The following is a 15,958-nucleotide window of genomic DNA, read 5'->3' on the forward strand; positions in this document are numbered from 1 at the left end:
GAATAAAAAAAAAAGTGACTTTCAATTAATCTTATGAGACCAATAAGAAAAAGACCAATTCAATAGAAAAAAGGACCCAGACTCTTCATGAAAGAGAATATCAATTTGCCAATAAACAGAGAAAAAGAGACTCAACCTCTTTGTCATTAAGGAACCACAAATTAATCCAAAATAAGATACCATTAAAGAATCATCAGAACGGCTAAAATTAAAAAGGCTTCCAGTACCAACTTTGATGAAGATGTGGAACAATTGTAGCTTTCTTTTCTTTTCTTTTTTATTTTTTTTAACGTTTATTTATTTTTGAGAGAGAGACAGAGAGACAGAGCATGAGCAGGGGAGGAGCAGAGAGAGAGACACAGAATCCGAAGCAGGCTCCAGGCTCTGAGGTGTCAGCACAGAGCCTGACACGGGGCTGGAACTCACAAACCGTGAGATCACGACCTGAGCCAAAGTCGGACACTCTACCGACTGAGCCACCCAGGCACCCCCCCCCCCTTTTTTTAAATGTTTATTTTTGAGAGAGAGAGAGAGACACACACACACACACAGTGTGAGCAGGGCAGGAACAGAGAGAGAGGGAGACACAGAATCCCATGCAAGCTCCAGGCTCTGAGCTGTCAGCACAGAGCCTGATGTGGGGCTCGAACCCGGGAGCTGTGAGATCATGAGCTGAGCCAAAGTCAGACGCTCAACTGACTGAGCCACCCAGGCACTCCAACAATTGTCTAACTTTCATAACACTGTTTGTCAGGAAGGTAACCTGGCACAACCACTTTGGAATATGTTTGTTAGTATTACCTAGAGCTGCACTGGCCAGTGTAGCAGCTCATAACCACATTAGCTATTGGACACTTGAAATGTGGCTGGTCCAATTGCTATAAATGTAAAACACACATTGAACTTTGAAGATTTAATATGTAAAAAACAATGTAAAAATATCTGATTAATAATTTTCATACTGAGGACATGCTGAAATACTATTTTGGATGTGCTGGATTAATAAAATGCACACTTAATATTAATTTAACTTTTAAAAAACCTTTTTGATGTGGCTACTAGAAAATTCTAAATTACATATATGACTTGACTTGTACTATATTTCTAGGATGGTGCTGATCTAAAGCTAAGATTCATTCACTTTTTATTTCTGGGTATATTCCCAACAGAGATGTGTATATACACGCAGTAAAAGTTAAGCACAAGGATGTTTATAGCAGCATTATGCGCAATAACTAAAAACCGGAAATAACCCAAATGCCCTTCAACAGTGGAATGGATAAATAAATAAGGGGTAATTACAATAATGAAATACTATTTAGCAACAAAAATCAGTAAACTATAACTGTATTCAACCACCTGGATGACTCTCACAGTGTTAAATCATCTCATTTGATTCCATATATAAAGTTTAAATGGGAAATTAAGCTACCGTATTAGAAGTCGGGATACTAGTTTGGGGAGAATACTAGCTGTAGTGACTGGGAGGAGGCTTTGGGAAACTGGCAAAGTTCTGTGACTTGGTAGGGTGGTGTTATGTGGGTTTTTGCTTTGTGATAATTCATTGGGCTGTACATTTATGTACATTCGTATGTGCAGTAATCTGTATGTTGTTATCCCTTCATAATAAAAAAAAAACTAAGAGGGGTTAGTGAGGCTTATATCAATTTGTTGCAAATATTTTTAATAAATGCAAGGCCTCTTTGAAAATAAAGGTCTTCATGACTGATCCATTTATGTAAATTGCAGAAAAGCAAATTAAGAGTTGTTTTTTGAAGACCATATTTTGCCCAGTAAGGAAATCTGGATACTTTCTAAATAAATCGTTCTAGGTATGACTCTCTAGTTTAAAATAAAAATATCTCTGCCCTTTGCTTGGTCAGGAAGCTTGGCATGACAGTCCATTTCCTGACAGATATGTCAATAGTGTTGACAAAAATAAAATAAAGAATCTCAGAACTGCAGAATTTAAGGGGACACTGAAGCCTAACCTTTTTTTCTGAGTTGTGATTTCTTTGTGAAATCGATGGAATCGAGGGCACTTCCTCTTGAAAATGCATATGTGTACAATACAGGTATATATATAATATTTTACACATAATTTCAGTTGGCTCACCATGGTAGTTTGTCCAGTCCAGGTTATTTGGTAGATAAAGCTCTAAAGCAGAAAGAGATCAAGTGACATGGCTGGTTAGTGGAAAAACCAGTTCCAATATTGCAGACTCTTAATTTCCAAACGAGTCATTATTCTTTCAAGTAAAGCAGTTTCCTTCTCCTGTGTACCCATATATGTATTATATGTAATATATATATATATATATATATATATATATGTTGTATATAATGTTGCATGTAATAGATATATATGTATTATATGTAATATATATGTAATATATATATATGTTGTTGTTCTCATATAATTCTCATATATGATTGAATTCTCATGTAATTCTGTCCTTATCCTTTTGCTTACTTGAGAGATGCTTTCACCTAAGATGACTCCCCTTTTTATTTATTTATTTTTTTAAAATGTTTATTTATCTTTGAGGGATAGAGAGAGAGAGAGCAAACAGGCGAGGGCAGAGAGAGAGGGAGACACAGAATCCCAAGCAGGCTCCAGGCTCTGAGCCATCAGCACAGAGCCCGACGCGGGGCTCGAACCCACGAACCGTGAGATCATGACCCAAGCCAAAGTCGGACATTTAACCAACTGAGCCACTCAGGTGCCCCTGCCCTTTTTAAAATAATATCCTATAAATTGTTCTGTATCACTGTATTTGAGGCTATGCATTGTCTTCCGGACCACACTGTAGGAACCATGCCTTATCTGTCTTTGTTTTCCCCAAACCACCTAGCTAAGTACAAGAAATATATCCATTATAAAACCAACATGTGTTGCATTAAAAGGACATGCAAATATGTGACTGAAACTTCATGATAGAATGATATCCTGTAATTACAGTGTTATTAGGAGCTTAGATTCTGGTGTCAGACTGACCTAAATATGAATTCAGCCTCTGCTATTTACTAGCTCTATGTTTTGGGTGTATTACTTAACCTGGGTCTCACTTGGTAAATCCGATGGTACCAAACTGAATTTGTACGATCATTGTGAGGATTAAGGAGATAATCTACGTGAAATCTCTTGAGCAGTATCTGGTACCTAGATTTTAGTTAGCTGTGATTGTTGTTATGACATACTCAACCCTTGAATTAAAGACTCAGTTGGAGCACAACAGATTTAGATTCTTAGAATTATACTGGTCAACCAGTCTACCCAATCCTGGAATTATTCACAGATGGTTCTAACAGATTCTGCTTTTGCTTAAGACATTCCAGCAACAGGGAACTCATTAGAACCAACTGAAGCAGCTCCAATTCTTCCAAAGTTCTTCCTTACTATTAGGTTGAGTCATATGAAATTGCTATTTCTGGGTCAAAACAATTAAATTATCAACAATGTATTTAAAAAGACCAGAAATTTGTCTTTCTATCCTTGCCTCTTGCTTTGACATCGTTTCTCTCCTTCTACAGGACAATCCTTTAGAGACAATGGAGAGTCAATGGGGAACAAGACAGACCTAGCTCCTGCCTTCACTGAGGTTTACATGCTTATTAAGGAGACAACAAAATAAGCAATTGTGTATCATTTTCAGATTCAAGGAGCTGGAAGAATAACTTTGCAAGCAAAGGGCTTAACTGAGCGAATTCCCGCGGAATGTATCACACATGAGGAATTGAGGGTGTAGAGCAGCACTGCCGGAAGACTTTTCTGTGATGATAAAAATGTATCGGCACAGTCCCTTATGATAGCCACCAGTCACCTAGGGCTACTGAGCACTTGAAATGTGGCTAGTGTCATGTCACTCAGGAAATGCAATTTTAATTTAACTTAATTTTAATTAATTTAAATTTAAATAGCCATCTGTGGCTAGCGGCTACCAGGCAGAACAGAGAGTATAAAGGAAGAGGATAAAAGGACAAAAAGATGAGACTGGAGAAGTCAGCAGGGTTCCAGACCATGAAAAGCCTTGAGGAGCATGTTAATAACTATGATTTTCACCTCAGAAGGATTTTACATTCCAGGGTATAACATGATGAGATAGGAGTTTTAGAAACATAGGATTGGCTGCCTTATGGAGATAGACAGGAGAAGGGTAGAGAAATGGATCTTGTCTTTAGGAGTTGGCTCATTAAGGGGAGAGATGGGAACAAAGACAAAATGACTCAAAGATATCTCAAAGAGACAAAGACATATATAACGAATCACACCCAGTCAAAGGCATCACTCATGTATATGTTTATATACATTGTGCACTCATGATCCACATTTCTTGCCTTTTTCTAGTTGCTCACAGGACATCTACCCTCCCAAGTATTTCTGTGTGTCCCCAGTGGTACCTGAGCTCACAAGGAAGTCTATTAACAAAATATCCACGCAGCATTCACCGTGTTCTTCCTCCTCTGTGCATTTATCACTTTGTTCTTCTCTGGTCCTTGCCACTGACGGTACTTTGAGGTACTCTGAGGGCACTGCTCTGTTCTCTGCAGAAGGAGGAGGAATGTCCCCATCTCAGCAACCTAAGCCACACTGCTTGGCTCACCCTCCCCTTGATCCTCAAAGTATTTTCTTTAACCAGCTCTTTTGGGCTCCCTGCCTCAACTTCTCTAAGCTCTACATATGGGGTAAGACAAAACAAAACAAAACAAAACGAGAGAAGTACCTAATTGCTGATGGTAATAAGCCGCCATTGGGTCCTTACCCCCCACTCTAGGAACCAATATACATATATATATACACATACATACATATATACATATCACAACTCCTCCCCAGCTCCCTGACACACGCCACATAAAAGCACACACATCTTATGTGTGTAGCACATAGAACTTTGCAACTCCTAGCACGTCAGCTGACACATCCATACAAGGCTGAATTCTCTTCAAGATCAGCCAACACCATCCCTATTCCATATACGCCCTCGCAAAAGAAAGGGACAAAAAAGTACATAAGCAATCACAGCCCAACAGCCACAGATAAGGTGTATGGGGCTGAAGCAATAGCATGTCATAATGTGAGGTGCATGGACTTTTACTCTGGCACCAGACTGACCTGGATTCAAATCTCAGCCGGATCACTTTTCCTAACTGGGCGGTCTTGGGCAGATCGCTTAACCTCTGTGAACTTCAGTTCTCGGTTCTACAAAATGTCTACGTTTGCGAGTTGTGAACATTAGAAACAGCCCATGTACAGTGTGCCTAGAAGGTGCCCAATGAATGGAAAGCGGGGGTCTCTCCATCGGTGCTGGGAGCATTTGAAAACTCAGGATGCCAGAGGCCCTTGCAAAGGGGACGCAGAATCAAGGCCAGAGTGAGTGCGACCACATCCCGATGCAAAAGCATCCTGGGACTTTATCAGATTACAGCCGTGAACTCGCCTAGTGAGGAAACTGAAGCCAGAGGCAGGAAGTGAGTTAATCAGGGTCACGCAGCAAACCGGTGCCAAGGCCGGGACAAAATTCCAGGTCAGTCCGGAAAGGTTCAGCCCAAGGCTCCTTTCTGCAAGGCAGCAGCCTCCCAGCTGCCCAGGTTCTGCTCTGACCCGCCCCTACCTCACTCTGATGTGACAATTCACTCTTCCTTGGCACCTGAGGTGTCTCCTCACGAGGGCCAAGAGAAAGAGCAGGTGCAGTGTGTTTGTAGAGACTACCAGGCCCTTAAAGACCTCCCCGTCGCCATGGCAACCGAGCTCGGTTGCCGAGGACCCGCTCCGCCGGCGCCCCCTCCCCTTCACGCAGCGGACGTGACACGTGCGGCGGGGTCACGTGTTGTTGTTGGGCCGCGAAAGCTGCTTCCGGGTCAATGCAGGACACTGGGCTCCGGCGGCCAGAGTGGGGGACGAGGTGAAGCGGAGCCGGGCCGGGGCCGGCCGGGACCAGGCCGGAGGCCGAGCGGCGGCGGCGACGGCGGTGGCCGGGAGGGGGGAGGAGAGGCGCAGCCCGAGGAGCCGCCGCAGCAGCTCCCCCGCCTCCCGGGCTGAGGGGTGAGTGGAGCCCGGGCCCGCCGGCAGTGCCGGCTTCTCGAGGCCCCGGGAACTCCCCTCCGGAGCCGAGGCGCGGAGGGCCGTTCCTGCTGGGGCGCAGTATGGGCGGGGGGGGGACGCCGGGAAGAACTCGGAGCCGGACGAGGCCTGCCTGGGAGGAGGGGAGGGCTGGGCCACCTGCCCGCGGCTGGAGGGAGGACGGGGCCAGGCCTGGCTGGGGAGGCGCGGGGAGGGCCCTGGGCTGGGAGGAGGCGGAGGGCTGGGTTGGGGGGGAGCCCGAGTTCCTGGGAGGCTCCGGGCTTCTTGCCGTGCCCTAGGGGCGTGGGGGTTGGAAAGATGCCCTCTGGCTGGTAGGAGATGGAGACGGGTCTGGGGCTGCGGGGGAAATAGGAAACTTTGTCTTCGAACCAGTGTATGGGGTGGGGGTTGGGGGGGGGAGTAGAGGACGTGTCCCCCGGGAGGTTTGGTGGGGAACGGGGCGGGCGGGCATTTCCAGGCCGCTGGGACGCTAGGCCTGCTCCTTCCAGGGGCTGATGAAAGGACGCGGTAGTTTAACAAGGGCCCTGGGGAGAATCGTTTTGCCCTCACATTGGGAGACTTTGAGAAGGAGGGAATTGGAGTAAGATGGGGCCTGAGAGGAGGGTACCCGGCCCTGGGATCTGGGAGGGGGGCCAATGTAAGGATCTCCGTGGAGCTTCATTCTTTGTTGGGGATGGGGAGCATTGAGTTCTAGATCCTCGCCTAGGAGGACATTCTGGGAATTGGTGAAACGAGAAGATTTCATCCCGTCTTCTCTTGGCACAGTGATCCTAGAAGTTGCAGTTGAGGAAAGTTGGTTGGAAGAGTTGAACGGTTGACAGCTAGTGGAAGAAGGAGGAGCTGTCGTCTGAAGGTTGCTAAGTTACTGGGAGTTTGTAGGCAACCGCCTAGGGGTTGTCGTTCGGGCAAGTTAGCGGTCCTTTCAGGTCCAGATACTGGCTTAGCTGGGGCTGTCCCCGTTCTGTGTATGCTTCCCTGGAGCTCTGAAATTGGTTTCCAAGAGTCCCTTCGGAGCGAAGAGATTATATGTAGGTGCTGAGGACTAATGAAAACACTCAGCCTTTGGGTCCTGAGGCATTAGAGCTAGATCTCTAGGGTAAGAGCTTGCAAACTTTTTTTTTTTTTTTTTTTTTTTTACACATCATGCCCCATATGAAGAAGCACTTTTTACATTATGATCTAGTACATACCTATATAATGAGTGAAAAGTTTCGCAGAGCACTGTTTACCCTTAGGACATGTGTTACATTCTGATAAGTTCTATTCTGTTCCATTCACTTTTATTAAAAAATGCTGACTGAAATCCACCAAATTGATTTGTGGGTCACAAGCTGCTGCTTGAAAAACACTGTCCCAAGGCACAGTTCTTTGGCTTTAGTTAGTGTCCTAACTGACAAGTTACAATGGTGTTGTATGGTTCTACAGAGCTACGATGATTATAAGGAGATGAGATTATAAGTAGATGGGGGGGGGGGTGGGTCAAGCCAGCCAGGTGCAACTGACCGCTTCATTTGTTTACATATTTATAACATGTAGCATATTTGGTGTTTGGATCATAATCTTAACCTTTGGTATCTTAATGTGGCCTGATCATTTTATAAAACTTCTGAAGTACGTGCATGCTTTAATTTTCTCCATCCTTTGCTGTGTCAAAGAAAATGAGAGGCCTAATCCTGTTGAGTTGATTTGTCCCTACAACATACTTAAGGTAATGTTAATGTTATAGTGTTGTAAATATACATTGGTTTGCTTTTCTGCCATATTTAGAAAAAAATCTCAAGCTGAAACCTAAACTCTTCTTTCTTATCCAATAATACATGGTATAAGAGTTATACATAATTAAAGATACAGGTACATGGTTTTAGTATATACTTTAAACTTAAATCATAAGTCTGAGTATAACTTTGAGTTAACATCTTAATTCCCCCCACGAAAATGTTTTTATCTGTTTGTAAAATAGATGAGGTCTTCATATGAACAGTATTATAATGAATATTGGTGAGTATTGGTGAACAGAGAGACCTTCATGTGTTGCTATGTTTAAGTCTTTTTAAAGGTTGTCACCCAGCCTGTTGTTACGTGATGTTGAGTGTCAAATAATGTTGCCTGATTTCGGGAGGTAAATGTATAGGGTTTGTATTTAAGACCAGTTTATTGGTGTTAATTTTTGTTGAGGATGCCTTCATATTATTTGGAACTTGGAATTCCAAGCCATAGCCATCAGAAAAGAATTGCCCACATTAAACTTCATCACTGGAGCCATATTCTTGATGAGAAGCCTTATGAAAGCATTCTTAATCATCTTCAAACTTCGTGTGTTGTAAATTATATCTTTATTGATTGATTGATTGATTGATTATATCCTGGGTACTGGTGAGAGGGTCTGTGTTGGCATGTATCAGTCATCCTTTAAAAATGATTTTTTTTTTAATCAGGTAAATATTTGTTTTTGAAATCCTTGGCTTTAAAGAATGTTTAAAAGCTTTCTTTTTGTGGTAGTTGCTTGAAACATGAAGGAAGAGTCTCATTAATTTCGTTTTCCTGGGAATCATGTGTACCTGTCAATAAACAGTTGTGGAGAATTTACCCTGAGTGATTGTGTGTGCTTTTTTTATAGTTTTCATTTTTTTCTCTTGAACCTCAGACTCTTAGGTCTGTCTACCTATAGTAGGCTCTTTTCCCCTTCCCCTTTTTGCTTCCAAACTTCTCTGGGTTTGGAAATTAGATGCTTATATTTGTTAGAACTTTGTGTAAAATAAGATTGTGCAGCTCTGAATAATGTTCTTTCAATTATATATGTATGTATATTATATGTATACTAATACTTTTTTTTAGCGTATGAACTATGTGACATGTATTTTGGCTAGTCAGAGGCCTATTTATTGACCTCTTAATTGTGGGCTATCTTTAAAGTAAGTGAACTCTTTATATATTTAGTCTAGTTAGGCATATAAGAAGAATTTCTAAAAAGAAACCGGAAACTGACAGTGATAAAAGGACCTAAGGAGTGAAGCGATCAGCTGTGATTGTTGCCTTTGCCCTACATGCAATGAGTCATTAAGAGTAGCTATTCCTCCCTTTTTAATCTTTTTCGTTACCCTCTCTTGACTTGGATTTCTTTGCAATTAGAATGCTAACAGCCTCACTGTTCCCATTGTCTGTTACTCTCATTCTACTTGATCTCACACAGCTTCATCAGAGTACTCTTCCCAAGAACAATGCCCTAATTTATCATTTCTCTTCTCCAAAACCATTAACTTCCTAGTGCCAGCACTGGATAAAGTCTACACTGTTTAAGTTGACATTGACGGTATTCTGGAGCGTCTACTTTTATCCTGACCCTGTTTTTCCATTCCTAAATGCAGATCCTCTGTTCCCGCCAAGCTGTGTACTCATTGTACTTTCTTTTTTAACTTGATTCCTAAAAATCTGGGAAATGTGTTCTTCATGAATTCCTACTCATCATTTTATTACATCATTTTATCATCTTCTTCCTTGAAGTCTTTCTTGCCTGTTTTGCCAATACTACTTTTCCTACATTGCTTTGTGATATTTGTGTGTTTTCTTTCTTTCTTTCTTTCTTTTTTTTTTTTTTTTTTTTTACCCCTTTTGGATTATAAATTCATAGAGGACAGGAGGCCCAAATGTCCTCGAACCTCTAGGACACCTAGCACAGGGTTTATCAGAGTTCATGGACCAAGTGAATCAGAATTGACTGAATTTATGGTTAAAATTGCAGGTCTCCAAAAATTCCACCTTAGACTTACTGAATCAGAATCTTAGAATTTGCCTAGGCGAGTCTTCTGTATGGTAAAATTTGAGAATCACTTACCTAGCATGATGCTTTAAATTACAGTAGGTACACACGTAATTTTGGTGCAAATGATGTAAATGAGCTGAGTAATACCAGTTCAGCAGATTGGTTTAATTTTAGGGCTTAGCAGTCAGGCAGCCTAGATTTGAATTCTGTTACCTTTACTCATTAGCCATCTGACATTAACTTTGCTTTTCTGATATATAAAGTGGCAGTAATAATAGTATCATTCATAAGGGAAAGTGACAGTTGAATGAGGTAATATGTGTAAAACAACAGAGTGCAAAGCACGTAGTAAGCTCAATAAATTTTATCTGCTGTGGTCATAATGATCAGCATGATAGCAGTGGTTATGGAAGTAACGAAAAGTGGTGAGAATAGGTTTCACGTCAGTCATTGTTAATTGCTCATGGTTTCAAGGATTCAGGCTTAACATTTATTTTCCATTTTAGACTAACACTGGACCTGTATGGTGTTTAAATTCAATTAGCATGTTAAAATTGCCCCCTTTAACCTCCCCTTTGCCTAAAGAAAACTGCAGACTTTTAAACAGAGGGCCTTCGCCTCATTCCATCTGGTCCTGCCCGCCCAGCATCATCTTCTAGCCCTGCTTACACACACCACGCCAGCCAGTTTCTCACTTTGACTTACTTGGGCCTTTGCACGTGCTTTCCCCCTTTTTCATCTAGGGGATTCCTGTGACTCTTTTAAGACTCAGTTTCGTGTGTGGCCAAGCTCGGTGAAGGGAGTCATTCCTTTGGTGTTCTCAGAGTGCTTTTCCCATCCTTACATACTACCTGTGTGTACATTGGACTTCTTTTTGGCAGGGAACGGATTTGGTCCTGGCATGTGTTCTAGGTACATGGTAGGTAGTTAGTCCACCTCTGCTAGAGGCAGAGGATGTCTGGTGGTTGACTCTTCTAAGATGTCCCATTTGTCTGGACTTTCCCCAGCATGATCTGTTGACCACTTACTGCATGCCAGACACAACCAAATGCTTTAAAAACTTCCATTTAATCTTCACGGTGACTCTAATGACTACGGAATAGCTATTAATAGTTCCATTTTACAAATGAGAAAGCAGGCGTAAAGAGGTAAGTAACTTGCTCGAAGTCCAGTGCAGATTCGTAATTGAACTCAGGCTGAACTGAAGCCCCGAGCTCTTAATCACAGGGCTCTTCTAGAAACAGAGGTAAACAAGATGACACATTTCCAAAACTGGCTATGTGAAATTTTTACTAATAACTCATTCATGGTCCTTAGGAATGTGATCTATTACTAGCACTGTTAAGAAAAGATTATTTAAAGTAAAGGTCATCTGAGGTTAATGCTTTTCTAGTGATTTTCAAAATTTCTCTTTTGATTCTGTCATACTCATCACTGGTATACTTGATTTTCATCTCATTGCTAGAAGATATTACATCATGTTTAATCAAAGTAAAATTCACTTTTTTATTCATTCAACAAATATTTGTTGCCCTTTGCCAGATGCTCCTCTCCATAACACTGAGCCGGACTGACAAATCTCAGCTTTTGTGGGACTTAGGAGAGGGACTCAAGCACTAAACATGTAGTAGTAAGTGGTGTAAAGAACGCAAGTGGCTGAGGTAATGGTGATTAATGGCAGTAATGGGGCTCTTTTTGATGGGCTGGCCAGAGGCAGCTCATCGAGAAGGTAACATTTGTGTTTGAATTTGTTTGAGGCTTGGATGCTGAGATGAAGCCAGCAAAACCATGAGCCAGGTAAAAGGCATTCCTGGGAATGCCTTAAGAGGGAATCAGCTTGGCAGTTCTGAGAAGTAGAAAGCCAGGCTGGCTGAAATCTAGTGGGTGGGAGGAGGTTCGGTGAGCAAGGTGAGCAGAGAACAGATTCAAGGTAGCCCTGAAGACCATGATAAAGAGATTGGATTTCATTCTAAGTGTGAAGGGAAGCCTTTGGTGAATTTAAGGGACATGATTTGACTTAAATTTTGAAAAGATCACTTGGCTGTTGTGGAGAAGGGATTGTATAGTCATGAAAGATCATGAAGGAAGCTATTGGAGCAGTCCCAGTGAGCAGTTGATGAAGGCTTAAACCAGAGTAAAGTAATGCGGACAGAAAGAATTGAGTGGAGTCAGGGTGTTTGGACTGTTGATAGACCTTGCTGATTAATTACATGGGACTGTGAAAGGAAAAGGAAATATGGGACTGGTAGAGGAAGAGAAGGTTTGAAAGAGAGACCTGAGAGTTCTGTTTTTGCCCCCATTGTGCCCCTCGCTGATGATACATCCCCACCCTCCAAGGATGCCACAACCCTGAATTTTGTGTTTATTATTCTTTAATTTCTTTACAGTTTTTATTACATATATATGTGACCGTAAACAATATGATTAATTCTGTTTTTGAATTTTGTAGAAGTGGAATTTACTGTAAATATTTTTACAATTATTTTATCCTTTCAACAGTGTTTTTTTATTGAATATCTTTTAATTTTTTTTTTTTTTTAATTTACATCCAAGTTAGTTAGCATATAGTGCAACAGTGATTTCAGGGGTAGATTCCTTAATGCCACTTACCCATTTGGCCTATCTCCCCTCCTACAACCCCTCCCATAACCCTCTGTTCTCCATATTTAAGACTCTCATATGTTTTGTCCCCCTCCCTGTTTTTATATTATTTTTGCTTCCCTTCCCTTAGGTTCATCTGTTCTGTGTCTTAAAGTCCTCATATGAGTGAAGTCATATGATATTTATCTTTCTCTGACTAATTTTGCTTAGCATAATACTGTCTAGTTCCATCCACGTAGTTGCAAATGGCAAGATTTCATTCTTTTTGATTGCCAAGTAATACTGCATTGTGTATATATACCACATCTTCTTTATCCATTCATCTGTTGATGGACATTTGGGCTCTTTCCATACTTTGGCTATTGTTGATAATATTGCTATAAACATGGGGGTGCATGTGTCCCTTCGAAATAGCACACCTGTATCCCTTGGATAAATACCTAGTAGTGCAATTGCTGGGTCGTAGGGCAGTTCTATTTTTAATTTTTTGAGGAACCTCCATACTGTTTTCCAGAGTGGCTGCACCAGTTTGCATTCCCACCAGCAGTACAAAAGAGATCCTCTTTCTCCACATCCTTACCAATATCTGTTGTTGCCTGGATTGTTAATGTTAGCCATTCTGACAGGTGTAAGGTGGTATCTCATTGTGGTTTTGATTTGTATTTCCCTGATGATGAATGATGTTGAGCTTGTTACCATGTGTCGGTTGGCCATCTGGATGTCTTCCTTGGAGAAGTGTCTATTCGTGTCTTTTGCCCATCTCTTCATTGGATTATTTGTTTTTTGGGTGTTGAGTTTGATAGTTCTTTATAGATTTTGGATACTAACTCTGTATCTGATATGTGGTTTGTAAATATCTTCTCCCATTCTGTCAGTTGCCTTTTAGTTTTGCTGATGGTTTCCTTTGCTGTGCAATTTTGATGAGGTCCCAATAGTTCATTTTTGCTTTTGTTTCCCTTGCCTCTGGAGGTGTGTTGAGTAAGAAGTTGCTGTGACCAAGGTCAAAGAGGTTTTTGCCTGCTTTCTCTTTGAGGATTTTGATGGCTTCCTGTCTTACATTTAGGTTTTTCATCCATTTTGAGTTTCTTTTTGTGTATGGTGTAAGAAACTGGTCCAGGCTCATTTCTCTGCATGTCGCTGTCCAGTTTTCCCAGCACCATTTGCTGAAGAGACTGTCTTGATTCCATTGGATGTTCTTTCCTGCTTTGTCAAAGATTAGCTGGCCATATGTTTGTGGGTCCATTTCTGGGTTCTCTATTCTGTTCCATTGATCTGAGTGTCTGTTTTTGTGCCAGAACCATACTGTCTTGATGATTACAGCTTTGTAATACAGCTTGAAATACAGTGGTTTTTTTTTTTTTTTTTAATATAAATTTCTGGTATACAGCTTTGTAATTCACATCTGCATACGCTACAGAGTGGTTACTACCACAGGTCTAGTTACCATCCATCACCAATCAGTTGACCCCCTTCACCCATTTCCCACCCCCGTAACCACAATCCTCTCTATGAGTTTATTTTTGTTTTGTTTGGGCATTTGTTTTGTTTTTTAGATTCCACATTTGAGTGACCTCATGCAGTGTTTGATTTATTTCACTTAGTGTAATACCCTGAAGTCTATCCATGTTGTCCCAAATGGCAAGATTTCATTCTTTTTTATGCTAAATAGTATTCCATTGTATAAATATACTACATCTTATTTATCCATTTATCTATCAGTGGACACTTAGGTTGTTCCCATATATTGGCTATTGTAAATAATGCTGCAGTGAACATAAGGGTGCATATATTTTTAAATTAGTATATTTGTATTCTTTGGATAAATATCCACAAGTAGGATCGCTGGATCATATGGTGGTTCTTTTCTTAATATTTTGAGGAATCTCCATATTGTTTTCCATGTGGCTGCCCTAATTTACAATCCCACCAACAGCGTTATGAGGGTTCCCTCTTCTCCATATCCTCTCTAACACATGCTGTTTCTTTTCGTTTTGATAATAGTCATTGTAACAGGTGTTAAATGATACCTCATTGTGGTTTTGATTTGTTTACATTTGTCTAATAGTAATGATGAGCATTCATGTGCCTATTGGCCATATGGTGTGTCTTCTTTGGAGAAATGTTTATTTAGATCCTCTGTCCATTTTTTAATTGGCTTGTTTGGATTTTTTGTTGTTGTTGAATTGTGTGAGTTCTTTGTATATTTTGGGTATTAACCCCTCGTCACATACATGTTTGCAAATCTCTTCGCCCATTCAGTAGGCTGCCTTTTCGTTTTGATGATGATATCCTTGACTGTGCATAAGCTTCTTAGTTTGACATAGTCCCATTTGTTTATTTTTGCTTTTGTTTCCCTTGCCTTTGGAGTCAGATCCACAAAGACATTGCTAAGACTGAGTCAAGGAGCTTACCATCTATGTTTTCTTCCAGGAATTTTGTGGTTTCAGGTCTTACATTCAAGCCTTTAATCCATTTGAGTTGTAAAATAGTGATATAGTTTCATGCTTCTGCATGTAGCTGTCCAGTTTTCCCAGCACTATTTATTGAAGACTGTCCTCATTGTATACTTCTTTGTCAGAGATTAATTGTCCATATATGTGTGAGTTTATTTCTGGGCTCTCAGTTCTGTCCCACTGATCTGTGTATCTGTTTTTATACCAAATTCAAATCAATTGTTTAAAAATTGAAGTATAATTAACATGCAGTGTTATGATAGTTTCAGATGTACGATATAACGATTCTACAATTCTGTACATTTTTCAGTGCTCATTAGGATATGTGTACTCTTAATCCCCTTTGTCTGTACCATACTGTTTTGATTGTTGTAGCTTTATAGTCTAGTTTGAAATCAGGTAGCATGATATTTCCAGCTTTCTTCTTCTTTCTCAAGATTGCTTTGGCTATTCCAGGTCTTTTATAGTTCTATACAAATTTTAGAATTATTTGTTCTAGTTCTGTGAAGCATGCCTTTGGAATTTGATAGGTAGTGCATTGAATCTGTATTACTTTGAGTAGCATGAACATTTAACTATTAATTCTTTTAATCCATGAGCATGGAATATGTTTCCATTTATTTGTGTCTTAGATTTCTTGATTTTAAAAGTCATTTATGTTGATGAGAAAACCAGAGAACTATTAGTTTCCATTGCTGTGTAACATTGCATTTTATGAATATAGCATAATTTATTCAAGCCTGTTCTTGGATGTAAAGGCCTTTATTTGGTCAGGATTTTCATAATTTAACACAGTATTGTTGTTGTGAACATTCTTACGCTTGTCTCCTTGTACACTTGTACAAGTTACTATAGAGTTTACACTGAGAAGTAGAATTGCCATATCACAGGATATGTGCATCTTCAACTTAACTAGACAGTGATAAAGTGTTTTCCAAGGTATTTTTACCAGTTTTTATTGAGGTATTTGTACTCCCAGTATCAATGGAAGAGTTTGTGTTCTTCCACATTTTCTCCAGTACTTTGGTAGTGTCAGAGTTTTTAAGTTTTGCTAATTTA

General features: G+C 40.6%; 1 protein-coding gene and 1 long non-coding RNA gene across 4 annotated transcripts in view; one reads left to right on the forward strand and one right to left on the reverse strand.

Moving 5' to 3' along the window:
• The window catches only part of LOC122231041, a 40,569-nt gene extending 34,795 nt beyond the window's left edge, over positions 1–5,774 (reverse strand). Inside the window, exons 1-2 of one of the 2 annotated variants that reach the window (XR_006208150.1) lie at positions 5,616–5,774; positions 4,450–4,545 (exon numbers count right to left, since the gene is read on the reverse strand). This is a non-coding gene — a long non-coding RNA (uncharacterized LOC122231041). Of the gene's footprint in view, positions 1–4,401; positions 4,546–5,615 lie in introns of both variants that reach the window. The other variant, XR_006208149.1, reaches the window with a different exon arrangement.
• A 69-nt stretch (positions 5,775–5,843) lies between these two features.
• LOC102958854 (tubulin-specific chaperone cofactor E-like protein) overlaps positions 5,844–15,958 on the forward strand; it is a 161,043-nt gene continuing 150,928 nt past the window's right edge. Inside the window, exon 1 of one of the 2 annotated variants that reach the window (XM_042957902.1) lies at positions 5,844–6,046. The gene's annotated coding sequence lies outside the window, so the exon portion shown is untranslated. The remainder of the gene's footprint in view (positions 6,047–15,958) is intronic. The other variant, XM_042957904.1, reaches the window with a different exon arrangement.

Source organism: Panthera tigris, chromosome D1 (genome assembly GCF_018350195.1).
Source record: "Panthera tigris isolate Pti1 chromosome D1, P.tigris_Pti1_mat1.1, whole genome shotgun sequence".
NCBI classification, from domain to species: Eukaryota; Metazoa; Chordata; class Mammalia; order Carnivora; family Felidae; genus Panthera; species Panthera tigris.